Source organism: Lepeophtheirus salmonis, chromosome 14 (assembly GCF_016086655.4).
Source record: "Lepeophtheirus salmonis chromosome 14, UVic_Lsal_1.4, whole genome shotgun sequence".
Taxonomy (NCBI): Eukaryota; Metazoa; Arthropoda; class Copepoda; order Siphonostomatoida; family Caligidae; genus Lepeophtheirus; species Lepeophtheirus salmonis.
This window is the reverse complement of record NC_052144.2, coordinates 21,376,811-21,399,352: the sequence shown is the minus strand read 5'-3', so window position 1 is coordinate 21,399,352 and position 22,542 is coordinate 21,376,811. Positions and strand designations below refer to the sequence as shown.

Genomic DNA, 22,542 nt, shown 5'->3' with positions numbered 1-22,542 from the left:
TGAAGGTCTATCATTAAGAAAGTCCTTCCTTTACTAGGTTCAAACGAACCATTGAATTATAATCTTTTACTGAACAGTAGGAGTGAGCTCATTAGTATTGCAGTGATTGCTTCTACAGAAATAAATATATCAGAAGGGATCCTGCTGTTAAACAACTTTTTTTTTTATTCCCTAGAACACGGCAGATGTATTCTGGACGAGATTTCAAAAGTAATTATCTCTGTCCTCTTATCCCTGCTTTCATTGTCTTAGAAGACATTCCGAACAAAATGATTAAGCTAGCTTCTAGTGTTGGTATTGGTCATGACGAGAAGACCCTTTCATCTATTGTAAGTCGAAGGTTCGAATGACTTGGTATTATCAATGGCATGGAACATGCATACCTCATCTAACATGATAAAAATTCATGAATTTAATAGACAATTATAATATCAAAGTAGAAGAAAAGAGATAGAAGTGAAAGAGAAGAGGGGAAAGAAAAGAAAAGGGTTTTTATTTCGGTGAAAAATAGGCTCTTAGTGACTTTGGAGCCCAAAAAAATATCATATGATCATGCTTGGTTATTTTATACGTCTAATAGCAAAATTTCTAACTTATCTGTCTGAGCAGTTTGGATTTTATGCGTGAAAACAAAAGAAACAAATAATAATAAATATGTTATATTTAAGATATATAGCATACAAACAATATATATTTTAATAATAATATCATTTCAAATTAAACTAAATGATGGAATATATTTAATATCATTTTTTAGCCAAATGTCTCAAATTGTAAGTGATACTTTGTCATAATTTTCATATAGAGATTTTCTAGAAGACAGGAAAATCTACTATTAACTATGTAAAAGAAAATTAACTTCTTGATGGTTTTTTTCTTCCTTTAGTAGTTCATATATATGCATATACGACATTAAATTTATAGAATTAAAAATCGAAAAAAATAAAACTTTTTTTTGTTATACAAAATTTGTTCAAACTTTTTCTTTTTTTCTTTCAAAACTCTATTAAGTTCTTGATAAATACTTCAAAAAAAGTAATTTTTCTCTAATTTGCCTTTATCAGTACGGGAATTATGAAAATAAATTCGCACTAATGTATTTGTGTTTAAAAGACATGAATTGTAATACAAAAAAAAACATAAAGAAAAGTTTTAACTACTATCAAATAAACCTCGCACTTAATATTGTTAAATTAATTTTAAATGTTTTGTTAACATTTTTTACTTTGAAACTACTTTGGTGCTATATAGATTGTAAATGTTCTGTTGAAAATTTATTATTCATGTGCTGTAATTGAGTTACAGATAATTTGTTTTTTCGTTCAAAATGAAAAAAAGGGTTCAGTTGGTCATGGCAACACATGATTAATAAATAATTTTTTTTTTTGTAAATTTTATAATATATTTCATTTAATACATAAGAAGGTTTTTTTGTAAATCCTAAAAACAAAAGCCTAAATATATGGGTTTAACTAAAACACCCAAAGTTTTAAATGTTATTAATATTAATTCCACTATTCAACAAAATTTCAACTTTTTCTGCGCTTGGATTGAAGTGGTGTCTTTTTGATTGTTTTTACTTTGAATAAGATCAAGGAAATTCAATATTTCTGCTATATTTTTTTCAATATTTATGTATATTTATTCAACTATCAAGCTTTATAAATATCATATGAGATGTTGCTTTTTTCTTTTTACCTGTAAAATAAATAAGAAATTCATTATTTCCATCCTTGAGCAAAAATTTTGCACCATTATTAAATAAGGATAAATGTAATCTAAATCCATGACTTAGCTAAATATCTTAATAACCAATTTTAGGCTGCAATGGTATCCTTGAGAATACAAATCATATTCTCCCACAATGTTGACTTTTATAATAATTTCTTCTAAAAATTATACATAATCTTCTTAACAAACAATCTTGTACCACTACAAAGTTTGAAAACATTTATATTTCTTGATAAAATTATTGTAACTCCAAGTTTTAGTTACAACTGATGTTGATAAATTTTAGGTAGCATTAAACAAATCATCAAATAAGCAGTATTTATTAGTTATTTGATAAAATCTCGTGAAAGTAACCTCAAATGATTTTATCAATAAAAAAACAATTTCATAAATTGATTGGTATGTAGTGTATAGTGATTTCTTTGAATATTTGAATAATTTTATTAAAATAATGCAGTATTTTTCTGTCAATATAATGGGTTAACATTGCCTATTAGGAAACAGAAGTTCCAAATTGATCATTATAAATTATCTATACGACGTACCAAATGATATCACATTCCTAGACTGTATGTATTACTAAATACAGTTCTCAAAACCTTTTCTACTTTTTTTTCTATACTTTTACTCTTCTAATAGTTGGAATAGCATATCAGAGCTTTTCATTATCCTATGTTTCCTAACGTCATGGCAATGAAATTATACATTTAATTAATTTTTTAAGAGTAAAAACAAACAAAAAAGGTTTTACAACAAGAGTTCCCAAACTTCATATGGTACCCATCTACCCCTAACAATATGGCATTGCCGTATGATTCTTCATTTAACATTATTTTCAAACGAGATATACAGTTGGGCTTAGTAAAAAATATACGGTAATAACAGTTTCAAACATTTTTAAATTGAAGTACGCGTACTTCAATAAATGATAAGATAAGTTTATAATATTAATTGGATTTGGTACATTTATTCAATATTGAAAATATAGCTTTAATACTGTTAAATAGTTTTTGAAATATACGTGCTTAACTTGAAGTTTGACAATTAACATTTCAATAGAGTTTACTCATTTTGATACTCAATTTTATTTTTCGGATGAGACAAATAACGTAGTTTTTAGTACTGATGAAAAACGTTTTTTGGATGAAAAATTATGAATGTAGTCCAATAATTATTATTCCATTCATGAAAAAGGGTAGAGTAAATATATATCTTTATTTTTTATTCCAGATACATTAGCGGCCTATTCCTTATGAAAATCATAAAAGCAGAATATTTTATGGAGATATTTGACGTTAACTTTAAGCTATCTAGCAAAATCACTGAAGGAAGGAATTATTGGAAAGCAAATGAAGGCTTCAGCAAGACTCAGGTCCAACAAATCTTGTCATACTTCCAACGGAATAAGAATTGAGTCACAAAATCAAGATCTTAATCAAATTAAGAACCTCTGGCTTGACTTGAAGTCCAGCGTCCAAAGCAGGTGTCCCTCTAATGAAAAGAAAATAATTGAAATTGGGAAAGTAAAATAAACAAAGAACTTCAATAGTTTGTCAGATAGGAGGATATATAAGACAACTTATGGTAATTATCAAGGTCATAAGTTATGCGAGTAAAGAAAACATAAGTGGTAAATCAATTTGAAAAATATGGTTGAAATTGTCATTGAGTACGTTAACATTGATATAAAATCACTGAAAAATTGATGTCTCTGCAACTTAGGCCTGAATCCGAAAATAATACCTTTACACCATCTAAGAGATTGGTTCGCGTATTAAGTTGTGACATGAACACTGGATGTACCAGGATACCAATCAAATAATCTGAATGGTATTTTTTACAATTCGGAAAGAGAGACAGCTTCACACTTTTTGTGAGAGTTTCTAGTTTTGAAACTGGTTTTCCGCTTTTCGAGAAAAGTTTTGAAAACTCAGTAAACAGACATGACTTTTTTAGAATAACTCCCAAAACAAAATATATCGTCACCCAGTGATCTTGACAATCCAATTCTACATCTACCTCCATGGAAGAATTCTACTTTCAAGCCTGGCAAGTTGAAAATAAATATTATAATGACTATATTGCCATTTTTAATATAATTAGACTTAAGGCTTTCATATTATATGATAAGGTAAAAATAAGTGAAAATGTCCATATTAATATAAATCCGTAGAAGATCGTATTTAGCATCAATTAATAGTTACTTGTTAGTAATTGAAATGACTGATGTTGTAATTAAAGTGTAATTTTTTTGAATGTATATATTTAAAAGAACTTGCACAACATTTTCAATTTTTATTTTTCATATATAAGTTAAATATTCGTATGTAAACAAATATCAACATGAATCAAGAAAAGGAGAAAATTCTCTCATGACATAAACAAAAATATGGTATCCCTGGATGTTAGCTTATTTTCTGTCTAAGTAAAACTATGAATGTGGCATTGCTTCTCACAACATGCTCCTAGAAAGAATCAACGATGTTATACAAAATGAGCTTGAGTAGATTTCATTGGTTAAAATAACACATTCTATCTATTAGGATACTTTCCTTTTTCAAAGATGATATGTGAGAGGATATATAAATTAAGGGAATATTTAGTAAGGGGCAGAAAGAGCATACGTTTCAAGGTTGAAGGTTAATGCCCCAACACCTTCCTAGGATCTTAGTTCTACGCGCACAGAAGGTATTTGAAAAGCGCTTAATCTTTCGTAGTAAAAACGACTCAGAAGCTCTGGTGATTTTTGGGCGTATAAAATCAAAACAAAATTCTACCAACGGATTGGTTTTCAATTTGCTGAACGGATCTGTGTGGGCCCCTCTGAAATATTTGGAGTAGTGAAAATATCGTTTCATCATTGGAGGAAGATGTGCTCAGTATGAAGCTAGATATAATTGAGAATGGCCTCCCTTTACTAGGTTTAAACTGAACTATAGTCCTTGACAGAACTGTACGATTGAGTTCCTTAGTAATGCAGAGATTACTTCTGTAGGTCAATATATATCAGACGGGAGCACTATGTTGAACATCTTCTTTCTATCCCATAGAACATGCAATAATTTTTCTGGACAAGATTTCAAAGGTAGTTAACTCGGGCCTCCAATCCCTGCTCTCATTGCCTTAGAAGTAATTCCAAAAAAAATGATTAAGCCAGCTTTTAGTACTAGTATTGGTCGTGAAGAAAAGGAACTGAAAAAAAATAATCTAGTGGAAAAAATATTACTGTAAGACTATTTTTTCTTGAATACAAATTTATGAAATAAATATATATGCTATTTTACATTTATTCATTTTGATGCATATTTGCAAAATAAGAAAGAAGGGCCATAAAATTTTTCATATTAAACAAAACACTCCATATGTGCATCAAACTACAATATAACAGTAGCTTTCAAACTTTATGTCCTACAGCTTAATGATGCTCTACGTAGCATTTCTCGAGTATTGATCATGAGCAGTCCAGATATGTATAGCAAACATTTATGCTAAGTTGTAGACTGGGATCTGACTCACAATGAAATAAAAAAATAGAATATCTAATAGTCGATTATTACACTGTTCAACAACAAAAGTGGTAGCAGAATAGCGTATGCTCATTTCAGTGGAATTTGATCAAATGGGACTAAACATTGCCTTATTATTTCTCTATTTCCTTCATGGTCTTCATAAAATGCCATTTTTTTTTTTGTTATTTTTGGATATTTTTAAGCTTCAAAGCTTTTTGTAGCAATTTGTGTTAAAAACAAGGCTAAATTATTTTAATATATTTCAAACCCTAATGCTAAATAATTATAATACCATTTTTAAAATGTATGTATCATGATTATTAATCGATTTATCCTTGGTTAAAGTTGGATATAAATGATTTTTTTTTTCAGAGGCTCATAGCTTTAACGCGTATTTATTCAGAAAGTTTAAAATCATCTAATTTGACAACTGAAAGACTGATTTTTTTTGTTTTAAGCCTCCCAAATCGTCAATTTGAGATAAGAACACAATAATATTTTAAAGATAAAACTCATTTTTTAACTAATTTCATAAGAAATGTCCATTTATTTCCTTACCTTCAACAACAAGTGCTTAAAAAAGCATTGAACCTTAAAAATAACAAAAAAAATATAACCTTTTTCTGAAAGCCATGAGGCTAATAGATAAAAAATAAGACCATATTTTTAGTCAAAGGATCAATCTCTAAGAAGTTAAGTGTTTGCTATTTTGGTGCTTAAAAAAAGTGTGATTTTGTTGGACAGTATTATAAGACTATTGATTTTATGAAATGCCTTATACTTCTATAAAATTAACTTAGTTTTAAGATATTAATCTTATTTTGTATACAGTTCACTATCAGTTGTCTATATATTATTGTAGTACACTCGGCCTCTATAAAGTTTAAACTAGAGAAACATACCTATACTAATTTATAAATACAATTATAATGTCAAAATTATAAAGTGTAGGGTGCTGAATTAGGGAGACGACACACCCTAAATCCCTTGTGACATTGAAGTTACTAATTAGTAATTAATCATTTAGCGAATCTGTTGACGCAACATCTTCTAATGCCTAATCACACTTGCCAAAAAGATAACTACAGATGTTAAACAATTTGCAGTTTGACACATTTTTGTTAGATTAAATAATATACATTACATAGGCAATTTGTTGAAATGTGTCATAATGCTGTTTAGGATTAGTTTAGTCAAAGTGGTAAACTCGTAGAGGCGACGTAGTTGGTTATATTTGCTACCTTTGTACCCATTTCCATATAAAAAATGTAATCGAAGAAAAATAAATATAGCCGGAAATTTTGGTTACTTGGTCATTGTTTTGATACTCGTTTATAGCTTTTATTCAATAATCATACAAACTCAGCATTATCGTGATCTGAAGTACCAATCAGAAGTTTGACTCCAAACTAAAGAGGTATCATTTGAAAAATATATTTCATTTATCTTATATGAATTATAAATTACCATTGTAGGTCTTCAAATGACAATTTATTGAGGACAGGTAAATTTTTGCACTGTAGGAAGGAAAAGACCAGTTTATGTACGGTTCAAATTGGAGCTCTTTAAATTTTTAGCGAGTTTCTACGAGCTGTGCTGTAGCAGTTATGAGAAGAATCACCTACTTATTTTGTATTAGATATGTTTCCTTTAGGGTGATGATTTTAACACTTCTAAGTGGTGACTCATTTTCTAAATTTCCTAGAGTAATTTTTTTCATGTTCAGTAATTTTCTTCTTTTATTCAAATATTAAATTAAGTTCTTAAGCCCTTATTATTTTATTAAAATATAATGGTCTGTGATTAATGTAAACCTTCGTTAGTGAACTGTGATTTTTGGCAACCCCATTTTGATAAAATTGCTTAAAATCTGATTAAAATAGATTTTATTGCTAGAAACAACATTAATATTCTTCAAAAACAACTTTTGGAATAAATGCAACTTTGTATTGATGCAAAAATGTATTTTTTATAACAATGCTCAAATTTTGGAATTTTTAATCAAGTTTTGAGGAATTTAATTACTTTGATTCCTTTTAAGTCATTATTTTGCTCTGTCTATTTTTTTTTCAATATAAAATATACGCATTGCTACAAATGAAATATCAGCTGTTACCCTATATATCACACTCAATTTCATCAAAGTAAATGAGAATATTTTTAGTACGAAAGGTTCGTTAAAATTAATTAATATTTAATATAAGCTTTTTTCAAAAATGATATTAATATATTTCTAGATGAAACTTGAATTCAAAGAGAAGTAGTCAAGTTAGTTCGCGCTAGTTGGGGCCACAAAATAAGAAAACAAACTTAATAATCTTAATAAAAAAAAACTCAACAGAAAAATTTGAACATCCTGTAATTTCCGTTATTTTATCCACATATTAGACAATTGGCCGTCCAAAACGTATTGTATATTTGACTTCAAAAATACAAGAACGAAATCGACTCAACCAAGATTGTGTTTGATTTGTTGTTACAGTATCAATACCATTAACATTATTTACATTTTCAGCTACCATTTTCTCCTTTTTCGAAGAAAAACTGTAAAATATTCCGTATTTTCACGTTTCTGGAGTTTATCCTTGACACGCAATCAAACAATTCCCAGTGAAACAATCACAAAAATGTCAAAAAAGTTTTTTATTACAAAATATTATCATTATAATACTGTTTAGATTAAACTGATTGCACTGACGCTAGATACATATTACTAGAGCCATCTATTAGAAAAAAAAGTAGATTTCCCTTTATTATCCTTTATATGTTATTTGGTTATATTTTAAGAGTATAAAATTAATATTTCAATTCTGAACGAAAGAAAACTATGTTCTCATTAACTACATATAATGTACAATTTTAAATTTTAACTGCTTTCGACAAATATATCATATATTCTTATTGTGATTTCTTAAAATAATTACCCTTTTTACATGAACATATTCCCCCCTTCTAATATTTCCCTAGCTTTTACAGTCGTCGGCGTTTCCCCCTCACAATTGTTCAGAGCGGGGAAAAAAAAAAGGAAAAGAGGGTTTCTTTATTTGTCTTTAGTTGAATTAAAACCTTTGAAAGAGTGGTTAATATTGCTGTTTGGAACATTGTATTAACAATTATATTAGTGTTTTATTGAATTTTATTGTTTTGTTGAATTGATGTGATTATTTTTATTTCATTTTTGAAAGGCTCAAAAAAAATATTTAATAAGTTAAAGAAAAATATATTATAGGTAGGTGAATAATTTATATAACTTTTTTTTTGTTATTTGGCATTAAAACTTTTTTTTTTATTTGTTCTAATGAAAATTTAGTTATCATGCAACAATATATTCTTATACTTTTATTTGTACGTTATGTCAATATAAAACGAGCTTTGGGGAAGGATTTTTCTAAAAAGCTAGCTTAAATTACATTTGTATCATTATTCGAGTATTTTACATTTGTATTGACGTTTTATATAAACAAATCATTCAAAGGATTGAACAAACTACTGTTAGGCATTTCAATCTATCCCAAAAAATAAGAAAATACAGCAAAATATGTAATTAAATTAAGGAGGAGTTTATATTTAAAAATAAAAACTTTTCATCGAAAATTACTGATTGTCTATATTTGGTTCAAGATTGACTTTGTATTGAATGGGACATGTATAATTTCGTATTTTACATACAAGTATATGTTTAAAAAGGCAAGACGATGTATAAATGCCATATTCTTACATAGTCGTTGTTAATATATTATCAAAGCTAAAACCACGAGTGCTTTATGCATTTGAATGAGTTATGTTTTTTAAATGACAAAATAAGAATAATTGAAATACATATTTAAATCTTAGAATTAAAAATATACAAAATACATACACAGAAAAAAAACAATGTTTTTTCTTTGCCTAATTTTGCATAAAGAGGTTTATGGCTAATTAAATATTTTGCTGTTTTGTTAAAATATGTTATACATTAATGATTTTAAAATGTTTCTTTATAAAGAGTTTTTTGACTTAAATCTCACAGCATGTATATTAAACTACATGCACACTTTAAAGCAAGTAACTTATGTAAATGCCATTCATAGTTATGATACACAGTATTATTATAAGAATATGTACGGAGTTCAATAAAAATCAGTTTTGAGTGATAATAGAGGTTCGGATGCAAAAGTATTAAATAAATACATTTACATATGATTGGTTCATATTATGAAGGTTTAAAATTAATGGAAAAAAGGTGTTAATAGTTATTTTCAATGGTTATTGAAGAATTTTATAAATTAATAAACTTTATAATGATTTATATTCAATATTAGAGGGATTACAATAACACATTGAAATAAGCCATTAGTTATAGTGGAAAAAATATGATTCTTTTATGAAACAATGCTTCCAAAAATTATTTTACTTCTAATCCAAAAAGAAAAAGAAAACTAAGTGCAATATCTATGTCAGTAATTAAGTAACCCATACAAACTAAAGCATTGTTATGTTACAGGGGTGGAAAAAGTGAACTTACTGTTTGTTAAAGTCCTTTAATATTTTTATGAGTCTAGTTCTAGTCTTTTTAATTTCTTTTGAGATCCTTTCAATTCCATAATTATACATTTATAAGGTCCATAATATTAAGACTTTTCTTTAGTTTAGTTTTTTTACTAGTTTTCAAGTCTGAGTCGAGTCGTGAGTCTTAGCTATCAATTCCAAGTTAATTATCGAGTCCTTAATTGTGAGATTAAGGCTCTAAAATATAAATTCAACTTTAAGTCGAGTCACAAATTTCGAGTTCAAGTCCCCAACTCTGATATATGGACTTTATTAATATATTGGTAAGTGGATTAAATCCGGTAACCATAGGCAATCATAACAAAAGGTAGTCTGCCAAAGTTGATGATTATTACGGATATTCCCCCCTCCCCTCTTTATATATAAGAATAAATATTTATTATGAAAAAAAAACCCCACGTTTTTTTTAATAAAAAGATATCAAAGATTAATAAAATAACCCTGGAAAGACAAGACAGATGAAGAGTAGTCACTTTAAAAGCTATTTCTCTTTCTTACTCTGAATATTTTTATCCCTGATGCAAAACATTACTTGAGATATGAAGTACCAGACTTGATATCCTCGTTAATTGTTAGATGATATACAAGGATAAATTAAACTATAGCCAGACATCCATAAAATTGTGTTCTATACGACTATGAATGATCTTTCATCGGAGCCTCTAAGGAGTCATTCAAATACTCATTATTCATAAGGATGGTATTGTACATTGAAAAAATTACTTTATAATTTTGTTTACTATAATTATGAACATTCAATATAAATCTGAGCAACATTAGCCCCAATGACAGCCTCTAACCGCCTTCAGAACCACTTTCACACATTGAAAACGTAGTCCTTTTTCATGAACCTCCACTGCTGATTAACGCAGGTCTTCAGGGCATCAATACTAGGGTGGCAGACTTTATAGGCCTTCTTCTCAATTTACCACCAAATGGAGTAATACAGTGGATTCACATCTGGCCTTGGAGGGGGCAAAAGTTTCTTGGGCCAAAATTCCTTGTTGCTAACCATCCACCCATGTACAATATTAGCAGTATGACCAGAGCTCCGTCCTGCCGAAAATACTTGTTTGCATTGTTGGACTTCTTCATTGTCTTAGTGATATATGAGACCACATTTTGCTTCAACACCATCAAGGAGTCGACCGCAGGTTACCAACAGGGAACCAAATTCGAGGCATTTTTTCTCTGGTTGATGCCACAACCCCCAACATTATCATAGAGGCCCGATGTTTGGTCTTTGTGACTGTCCTGATGCTGTTGTTAGCCTTGCCAAAGTATATCACCCGATCATTTTGCTTGTTGTAGGCGTCAACGGCAAAGGTATTTTCATCTGAGAAAAAAAAAATACCCGGTTGTTTTTGTGCGATGTAGCTTAATAGACTACGGGCTCGGGAGAAAATATTATCTGGAACTCAATATGTGTAGGTTCACGCCACGGTTGTTCCTAGAAAAGGACATATACTATATCTATATGGAAAACAAAAACGATTCCTGGGTCAGATGGAGTAAATGTAATACTATAATCTTTTCTTACCTTATACTTAATCAATGCAACTCCATCTGGTCTATTAAAGGAATATTTAATAAACAAACAATAGTACTATAGTATTATTAAGTAAAACACATAAAAAATCAATCAACGGTCTCAAAAGTATTTGAAAATAATATGAACTACCTACTTTTTGATTATTATGGAGTACTTATAATTTTTTGTTTTTAAGCCATTATTTGTATGATAGAATGCAACTAATTCATTTTTTTTTGTGTTAAGACATGTGTAACTCCTTTTATAAATAGTTTATTCTTTTTTGGCGTTTATTACTTCAAAACAGACTAGACTTTCTCATCTTATATACTCTCAAGATTCACTCTTTTACGTAAGCATTTGAATATTCTGGTGTGTGCCATTGTTGACGAGAAATTAGTGAAAATCCTCCGCAGATTCTAATTATGATCAGACTTCTCTCTCTCTCTCTCTTCCCTTTACTCTGACTTTGAAGGTAAATCCTATTTATCCTTCTTCACTGAAACGAATACTCTGTTCGTTCCCTTTTTGTTACAATTATCTCGTTTTTCATGGGCAAGCGCGAAAAAGGAAAAAGTTGTGTTGATAACAACACTGATAATAATCTTCATGATGATCTTCTCTATCTCCTAATAAACGTGATTCCTTTATGTCTCACATAAAACAGATAATATCTGATAGTATTATGGAGAGCACTTCTCTAGTTATCAGGGATGTCTCTCAACTACGAGCTAAAATTGAAACACAAATTTTCTGCGGTAAATCGTCTATCTCACCTTTAACTGAGAGACAAAATAAAATTGAAAATGAAATGATGAAAAACTCTGCTGATATCAAGGATCTAAAGATTTGGTCGATGTACGAAATGAAATAGACGAAAAGTAATCATATATGGTCTTTCTCAAGATTCCAAAATTCAAAAAAGTTATGTTTGACAAATTTCAAATTCAGACAAATGATATTTAATTCACTTTCAGAATCAAAAATAATTACTCTAATGTTACTAATCTACCACTCATTGTCGGTTTTTATGATGAAAGTATTAAAAATATTTTGTTGAAGCCTAAGTTGGATGAAATACGTGTTTTCCCCCTCCTCACAAAACCTCAAAGAGAATTGAACACCACCATCAAAGTAAACTTCATTTAAAAAAACGAAGAGTCTCCCGGCCTTTTTTAATTAAAGAGAAGGTCAGGAATTTTCCACATTGTCCTATAAAAAAAAATCAACCATATTTTTTATAAACATATGAAATACTTTTAATAAATTAGAAATTTTGAGATGTATTATTGACAACTTCAAGCCTGCGATTGTATGTATAATAGAAACATGACTTGATGATCATAGCAACGGTGAAACTGTTTAGACTAATTACAGCCTTATCTACCGTGCAAATCGCTTAATGGGTTCCAAGAAAAGAGGAGGTGGTGTGGCAGTCTTTTTCTCTGAAGATCTCAGCTGTTCTTCAGTTAGGGAGATCTCTGAAGTAAACTTCCAAATATGCGAAGTCCAATGTGATAATCATAGGATCCTTTCTATGTATCGATCTCCTATTACCAAGCCCAATGAAGACCAATTAATTTCTACTTATCTAAGATCAACTCGTTCTGACACCATCATCTGTGGGGACTTCAATCTTCCAAATATTAATTGGGCATCTTGGATCCCCTTCTTTTCTACTGGTAAGGCTGTATATAGAAGTCTTTCAAGATCTTTTCCTGGAACAAAAACTCAGTGAAGCTCCTCACTCTCGGGACAATATTTTGGATCTGGTTCTCTCCTCCTCCAATTCTACTTTTAACACTAAAGTGTTGAACGATATTAATTTATCCGATCATTATCCAATCTTAATTTCCACCACTAAAACTATCGCTTATAAAAAAAATAGCAGCTCTAGAGGATACTTCGATTTTACCAAGGGTGACTATCTCTCAATAAATAAAATACTTCGCACAATTGACTGGGCCGGACATTTTACCTCTTCCCACAACCTTAACAATGTTGAGACTGCCCGGACACAAATAAGAAACACGTGCACTGAGCTTGTTAGTAGCTATATCCCGTGGTGGGTGCATAAGATTAATCACGATAAAAATGAAAAGGAAATTAAACGACTTGGCTCTTCTATACGACGTTCTCGTGGTCAATTCAGACGGTTTCCATGTCGACAAAATCTACTGTGCTTCAAAAAATATGAGAAAAATGTTGTCAAACTTATAAACTTATTCGACAAAATAGGATTAAAAATTAGATTGAGCTACTATCAAAACTTTCTCACTCTAATATGAAACCTCTTTACTCATATATCAGAAAGAAGAAAGTAGGTTATGGTAACAATGGAATTGGTTTGATACGAAATAATTAATGTTTACTTATCTTAGTTGATGTTGGCATAGCTCCTAGTTTTAAAACATATTTTACATCAGTCTATCAACCCAAATAGAATCAAGTACATACGGGTTCTATTGATATGATTTCTGGGGCCCGTCCCTCTTTGAATGTTTCTTTTCTCCTGAAGAAGTTCCTGGTGTAATTGTAAATATCTGTTGCTCTTTCTCCACTGGACCTGACAGAATTCACTCCTTCTTATTGAAAGGAATTGTTAATAGTGTTGCCTTCCCTTTATCTATTATCTTTAATATTTCTTTTCAATGGGGATATGCACCAAATGACAAAATAATTCCCATCTTTAAGAAGGGATATCTTTCTAATTACAGGCCCATATCTTTTACAAGCCATGTCGGTAAAATAATACAGTGGATTGTTAACCGGAAGTTAAAATCACTCCTTGAGAGTAATACACTTATTTCTAGTAGGCAACACGGATTCTGTCCTAATACGTTGTGAGTCTCGAATCTAATTTCTTTCTGGTAGGTTATCGTCAGTCGTCGTAACCGTAACCTTGACTATATTGTTATATACTTTGATTTCAGCAAGGCCTTCGACAAATTCCTTCATGGTGATCTTCTCTTTAAATTGTCTAACATCGGAATTAGAGGTCGGCTGTTACGGTGGCTTAGTTCCTGGATGAATAATAGGATACCATAGTGTAGTGATCAATTCCACTGTTTGTGAGCCTAGTGACGTTACTTTATCTGTTCCCCAAGGTAGTGTACTTGGACCCACGCTCTTTGACATTTACATTAACGACTTAGTAGATAATTTTTCAGGAGATACATTTTTATGCGTGGATGATACGAAAACCATATATCTGATATAAACTCTGTCGACGATGTTTATCACAAATTTATTAACTTGAGTGTAACTTGTAGAATGCCAATAAATATTAATAACTGTGTCCTGCTTCCTTTCTCCAAAAAAGAGTTCATCGCCCAAGTCTTAAGGGGGTAGATTATTACTTTGACTTTGGAATCCACATCTTTCGTGATTTGAAATTTAAGAGGCATATACAATACATTATAACCTGGGAATTATTAAAAGAAGCTTTAAAACTCGTGACCCTTTGTTTATGGTAAAACTATAAAAACTTTATGTTTTCCCGATTTTAATTTACGGATCTGAGATCTGGAATCCTTCAAGAAACTACAGAATTGATTCCTTAGAAAAGGCGAAAGCATGGTTTGTGTCGTTTTTTCCTGCGTTGGTAGATAATGAGAAGTACGAATGAAAAATCAAAAGACTAGGCCTCATCAACTTGTCTAATAGATGTGCAATTAAAGATATGATTACACTACACCGAATTTTAAGCAAAAAGATTAACCTATTTCCTCCAACCTGGACACTAAATAAAGGCTATCTCTTCCAAAAAACGAGACTCTCCACTCAAAATACAATTTACCTCCAAAACCAAAGATTGACGTTTTTAAGCCTAGTTTCTATTATAGATCTATTATTCTTTGGAACACAATACCTTTTTGCGATTTTTAGTAAATTATTTTTTTGTATGACACTTGTTTTGCTTTTTTTTCTTCTGTACTGTTACGTTTTTTTTATGTGTTTGTCTTTTATATTGTAATATTTGTATTATAAATTTATCACCATTTTTAAGAACGATAATTTTTACCTATATTTAAAAAATAAGACGACTTTTATGGGCTTTGTTTATCGCCACTGTTCAAAATAAACAAACTAGTATTAGATATATGAAAGGGCATTCTAATTTTCACCAACTAAAAGCTATTTTTACATTTCTCTAATAGAACAACAGTATTGAAAGAAAATAGAAAATTTAAAAAAAGATCGACCTTTGATTTTGTGTGAACTCAAAAACCCTCGAAACTTTTATTACTAGATCAACGGATGGTTACAGCCCCCTTAAACGAAGGTCGTATCACAAATGATACCTATTTATTTTTTTAACATTTGTAACTGTTAGTGGTTGCTAAAATTGAAAGTAATGTTTCCATCTGAAACTTTCACACTTTTGTGAACAGAGCTCAAAATTGAAATATTTTGGGGTTTTTTTCCTTGATAAGAAGTCAACTTTTTGCCACTATTTACTAAATTTGCTTTACTTTAACGCTTGTTTGGTATCCTTTTTTCAGGAGGTATTTCTTAGCGATAACGATTCATTGTTCCTAAAATACTCGCCCTATTTTTTTAAGTTCATTTGGGAACGACATTACCATAAAAAATAATCTATTTTAAATTTCTTGCTTAACCCAAATACGGTTCCATTATCTTCATTAATATATTTTCTGATAAAGATTTATTAGTTGGTAAATTGATATCTTTACTCGGAAAAAAATTCTCATAGACCAAATATTTGGACGAAGCATCAACTTTTGACGAAAACTTTAACCAAATTTACCATGCTTCATTGCCATATATTGAATAAATAGATACCTAGCTCTTGTTGGGAATAATTGCTGATCAATGTCAATATTTTTACCTGATCTTTTTACACTGACTTCCAATTTCCGAACAATCGATCTCATAGCGTTGAAATTAAGGCAATTTGTCGTTTTGGAGTCTTTGTGATCTTGTGGAACAAATATCAAAACGGATAAATGTCAATCATTCCTTATAAATGTCGCGAGGCAATGTGGTCCCGAAGAGATTTATCTCCATTTTTCTGACACAAATAACTTCAGTCGTCTGCCCTTTGGCTAAGATTCCTCGCCCATACATTAAGCAATTAGTTGAAGTATTTCTTGTTTGCTGGTTGTTCATACATCATTCTAAAGTTAGGAAAGAGCCTAAACTATTCTACATTTTACAATATGATCAATAATATAATTATCAATCAAGAGTTCAAAAGCTCATAATATTTTATCTGTAATGGTGTTACGTTTTGAAAATGATGGACATTAGACTTCCTTCAAAATGTTTTCTTGTCTAAAAAGGGCTGATTTCCTATTTGTTAGTGCAAGTTTGTATTATCTTTGCCGACATACATTATTGACCCTCCTAATAAGTCGGTTGATTTATGTTTCTTAGAGGAAGGGAATTGAGTGACTTGATTACATTCTGTCCATTTTTTTGAAATATTAAATATAGCAATTAGTTGTAAATAAATACATATAACATCTTCCAAAACTATCATCAGAATCAGAAGTACTTGACATATTTTTGAACTTCCAATTCGAAGACATCACCTTTTGTATTGGAGTACAATGTGGATACAAGATAATGTCTTATTTCTAAATTGAATATTTTTTTCTTGGACCTCTTTACAATATAACAGGCAGAATCAGAATGGCTAGTTCAGAAAATCTATGTTTATATTTAAACAAGCATTATAAACGATTCGTTTCTAGAGTTGTTCATTAATTTCTTAACTTGTTTGATCCTATCCATACACAGTTGTAGAACGAAAAAAATATTTGAAATATGATACCCACGTCTTTCTAGATAGTGTTCACTATATCAACAAAACTATTACTTATTTGAATTTTGTTTTTTTGTAGATACTAATAAAATGAGTCATGAAAATTAAAGAACTTATAAAGAAATACAATCAACAAGGTTTTCAGAATATTTAATTTAATCACAAATGTGTTTCAAAAATGATACCCTCGTTGTTCCCATGTAAAGTTACAATAAATCACTTTTATTATTGATGAAAAGGACAGTAATATAAATAAAATCTTTTATATTATGTGCAAAGTTTCAAAAAATTACCGACACACAAATTCGACTCGACATTCAGCATAGAAACTCGAAAATGTTGACTTGAATCCACGAATTCTTTTACAAAAACAATATATATATATACATAATCGTAAATTTGTTTTTTATCTTCTCTGAAATGTGGAAATAACATAGTTTGTAAATTTAAAAATATCCTCTTATAAATTTATACATACTATATTAGAAATATACGTATAATAAGAATTTAGGAAATAATACATTTTTTATCACAATTTCCAATATTTGCCCAAATATATTTATATAAAGGTTTGCCTTATATGAATAAATCCACCTTTGAAGTTTTCCCGTTTTTTTTCTCTTTTAAATTACCTAATATTCATTTATGGGTAAAAATATTGATATATTAGGCTGTCCCGTTTTTGGGTTAATATTTTTTATCACTGAAAAACGACATTTTCGACTAAAGGTAAGTAAAAACTCACTTAAGCAAAGTTTAAGGCCTCTCAGAACAGTTTTTTTTGTTGTAAAAATCCTTTTAATTTGAAAAAAATATATATATTTAATGATCCCCAGTTTCCTTATTATGTTAAACGATATTGTGCAGATATACTTTAGCGAAACCCTTAATACTATAAGCCACTTTGCCAAACGACCCATTGCCAGAAAAAATAATAAACTATATTTGATGATGATTCATGCTGCAATTTTAAATAACTTAATTTTTATTCCCATTCATGTTGCACAAATTTTAAAAGGTAATATATTTTTTTATTTTGCAATGATTAAGGATTGATTAATTAGTAATTGATTTATTCTCTTATAATGATGCAACGATGGAGATTCAATGTTATATCCGAAAGTATCAATTGTCTAGATCGAATAGGTTGGAGCTCTTATGTCACCTTTCAACTCCCTATCGACACTTTTCTATTCCAAGATCGTCTTTGATCATAATGATCAACAACTATATTTATTATTTTTGTTCGGCAAAGTGCCTTTTGGCTAAGTGTCCCAGAACTAGAACAAAACGAAACATAGCAAATGCCCCCCTAGTTCAAGAGATAGTTGTTGGAAAATTATCTTTAATAAAACAAGGAAACTACATTATTTTACTTAAATTAGTATTTCAAATAAAAAGGTATTTTTCTACGGAAAAGAACCTGCTTTTTTTTCACAAAAAAGTTGACCAAATTTGATGAAAGTCAGTTTTCGATTGTCCCTCTGTTAATGTGGAAGGTAAAAATGTATTAACCCAAAACGGAAAAAGTCTAAGATATAATTTTACTTTTTTTTCCGCTACTCAGAAACTTATCTGTATATGATGTATCAAACCTAGATTAGTTTCTTATCTGAAGCCAAAAGTATTTTTATTGAAATATAATATATATACTTGATTATTGTCATCAGTAAGATTCAATATTATTTATGTTTCAACAAAAATATGATAAAATATTATATACACTATGCTCAACAGAGCAATAAATTTGATTATAGTCAATAATATTTGATAGATATACTGAATAGCAATGATCATCCTCTCTGAGAATAAAAATACATAGAATTCCCTTTATCAGTGGAAATTACCTCTTTTTTTTAAGTGTATCTTCTTTTGAAAATTGGAATGAAACTTTATTTAGTAATATATTTACGTTCATGAATAAATTTTGTAAGCTTAAGTGCAAAAAAAAAAAAAAATGTCTATAAAAAAAATGTTATGTGTCCTTTTTAAAGTAAAACCTTTCAATATAATTTTTTCATACAATTCTGCAATTTCTGCATTCCTTAATAAATACAGAGAATCTGCAAGATACATTAGTTCAAAATCGATCAATTATTAATAACAATATTCCTTTGCTTCGGGTTTGATGATTTTTCATTCTTTTTTTCCAAAAGAAACTGTAAATGAATAACTTTTATAAGACTTTGCGTCACATGATTGTTTGAAAAAGTAAAATTAAAATCAATTAGAACATTATTTCTAGTTTTTTAATTAATACCACCCATCAATCATTTTCATATTCTTAATTGAGTATTTTTATAACAACTTTATAAATTCAAGCAAATCAATTTATGACCAGAAAAAGTTTTATGTTTATAAAATAATTTTTTTTAGCAAAATGAGCCAATGTAGTAGAGATCAAAGCAAAATCAATTCTACGAAACAGATTTTTACTTCTTGAAGAAATGTTAAATTCAGTCTTAGTTTTTCTGTCAAGTCAACATGGATTAAATTAAGAATTATATTTTGTAGAACAGTAAGATTTAGACACTATAAATAATTTTTCTAGAGATTAACATTTAAATCTTCAGTTAACAAAAACTAAGATAAATCTTTCATTTGATAATTAAAATTGCGTGTCAAAAAGTGGAAGATTTTTATTTTCATTAATTAAAGTAAGACTTATTCCATATTTAACAAATTTAAATTTTAAGCCAATGGCTTTTGTAAAAGAACTGCTTAACATATCAAACATTTTTAATTTACTTTGAAATACGAGTTAAAATTAGCCTTTTGAATATCATCATGAAAAGAAACAACTAAACAAAACTTCAATTAAATGTAGAGCAATGTGAGTTACAGGATTATTAAATTATAAAGTTGATACTTTAAAGGCAAGCAATCAGGGTTCAAAGATAATAAAACGATTTATTAATGCATGTTTTGATCTTTTACCCATACAATCCCTATCGTTTAAAGAAATAATTATATTAACATACATAGTTGAGCAAAAAAAAAAAAAAAAAAAAGCTAGAAATCTTTTTTGAAAAGAAGTCTGTAGTCCTGATGTATATGGTATATTATTTTTGTATTACATATTGTAATGAAAAAAAAATCACAAACAAGACCCAAACATAATATACTATTTATATCATGAAGACAAACAACCTTTGGTCTGTTTTTATGTCTTGACAGATGAATTATATGATTCAGATTTACCTATTCTTCTTCATTAACCGTGTGCGACCATCAAGAATTTGGTTCATATCATGTTTTGACATTTTGTTTACCCAATGCAAATAATAAACATACAAACAGACAAAACAGAAAAAATGAGTTTAATAACTTAGGAGGTAACGATTAATGGAGATTTAAATTTGTAATTTTTTTTTGTCAAAAGTAAATATTTTTCCATAGTTCAGAAGCAACAATACAATACTAACTAGAATATTCTCTGACACTAGTCAATGCAATACTCTGCTTTTTGGTTTTATCAAACCTATCTGCAATTGCATTCATTCAAATAGATTGTGACTAGTTTACTCTGACTATTAGCTGCAGCGTTGTAAAATTTATATTATTATCTTTTTTAACTATTATAATTCTAACAATATTTATTTCGATCGACGTATGAACTTGTATATAACAGCATAATTTCTTCATACAATAAAATAGTTATAATTCCTTGAAAAGTAAACTTAAATATACAATAACTATGCAGATAGCATAGTTTACAACTGAATTTGAGATATTTTGCTTGTAGAAATGAAGTATCTGGTAAATCTATTTTATATATTTGTTATTTATGACAGCCATAAATAATTAAAATACTTACAATATAGTAATCCTTCTTTTTATTTGTCCTGAAATCTTTGTATTCCCTTTTTCATTGATAAAACATTTATCGCAACTTTTTTCAGTAGTCTCATTGGAAATTTTAATATTAAAATCAACACGGACAACACCCAGTTCAAATCCTCTGGACATTACTAAACCTCCTTATAAGTAATACTTTTAGGTAAATCATTCTCAGTCATACTGAAACCACCATTTCCCTTGAAAAAACACTCAAAAATAGTCACTCTATGGTTTTTTTCCTTAATAAAGAAAAAAAATACTTCATGTGACCAAATTTGAGGCACTTTTGACACTGAAGCTAACCCAAGTTACGCTTGAATGGGTAAAATTTATGGGACTGAAAATGGGTGAAAAATCCTCTAGAAAATATAATCACTCTCCCAAAAAATCTTTTTGTAGCTTAGATACGCCCATCCAATGTTTTGCCGGTTTGATTTTTTTCGGAATAATAATCCAAACCCTCTACAAATTGTTATAGGAAATAAACAATTTTCGTCTTATCAACTTTCTTTTATGTGTTGACTAAGATTTAATTATTAGATATAATTAATCTTCAGAAATTAAAAAATGTTGAGAAATGGGTATCGAAGGTTATTTTTTATTCAACTCATGTAAACAAAAAAACAACCTTCACACATAAAAAAAAAATACCCTTCATGCATACGTTTTGAATTGAAAATCTATAAAATGTCAAAAAAATGAAATTTTAATGTTGTTTCTTTAAAACTATAGATTAAGGTCAAGTTACTGGATTTTTATTCTATTAAGTATTATAGATAAAACATATATGTTCAACAATATTTTCATAATTTTCCTCTAACTTGCAAAATAATAGTTTTATTTTAGTTCCAAACATGCCACCAATAAATAAAAATTTCTTTTGGTACCGTGTATCACGCATATTTATTTCTATGTTTCTCTTCATATTTACTACCCAAATCTCATTTTTTGCACCAAGTGTCTAATATATTATTATCAAATGTATTTTCATTGTTCAATTTTCATTTATGTCAAATAAGACACCTAATTATTCTAATTTATAATTTTGGACTCCAAAAACTGTCTTATGTAACTCTTAACACCACCTTTAATGATATACATATTTATAATTAATGTCAGTTTTTCAATCATTATTATCATTAGTTAATTCACATAAAAAATAACCTTTCAATAATTTTACAATGAGCTTTAAAGCTTTTGTAATATAAATAAAGGATTAACCGGTCAAGATAACCTTAATAAAGTGGTAAAGGGTGGGAGAAGAATAAAAAAAAGATAAAGGTTGTGTCTTCTATGCGTGGTCATAATTACTACCTTGTACGGAAAAGCAAATTAGTATTTCTTAAAAGTACCTTGAAAATGCTTTGAAATCGAGAAAAAGATAAATTGATATAACGACCGATGTTCTTCTTATCACTGGAAAGCCAAGTTAAAATTGTGTAATGTTAAAACAACTTTCCAATTTAATATTACTCGTATTTATAAAATATGAAGATTGTTGCAAATTTGTTTTGCATATATATACATTATAATTATTAGAAAATTGTGTTATTTAATTGCATTTACAAGGATAAATACAAAGTAGAATTCGT

At 28.9% G+C, this 22,542-nt stretch overlaps 1 protein-coding gene across 2 annotated transcripts in view; it reads left to right on the top strand.

Moving 5' to 3' along the window:
• The first annotated feature begins 8,292 nt into the window (after positions 1–8,292).
• The window catches only part of LOC121129792 (limbic system-associated membrane protein), a 262,656-nt gene continuing 248,406 nt past the window's right edge, over positions 8,293–22,542 (top strand). For both annotated transcript variants that reach the window (XM_040725515.2, XM_071893418.1), the window contains exon 1: positions 8,293–8,469. The gene's annotated coding sequence lies outside the window, so the exon portion shown is untranslated. The remainder of the gene's footprint in view (positions 8,470–22,542) is intronic.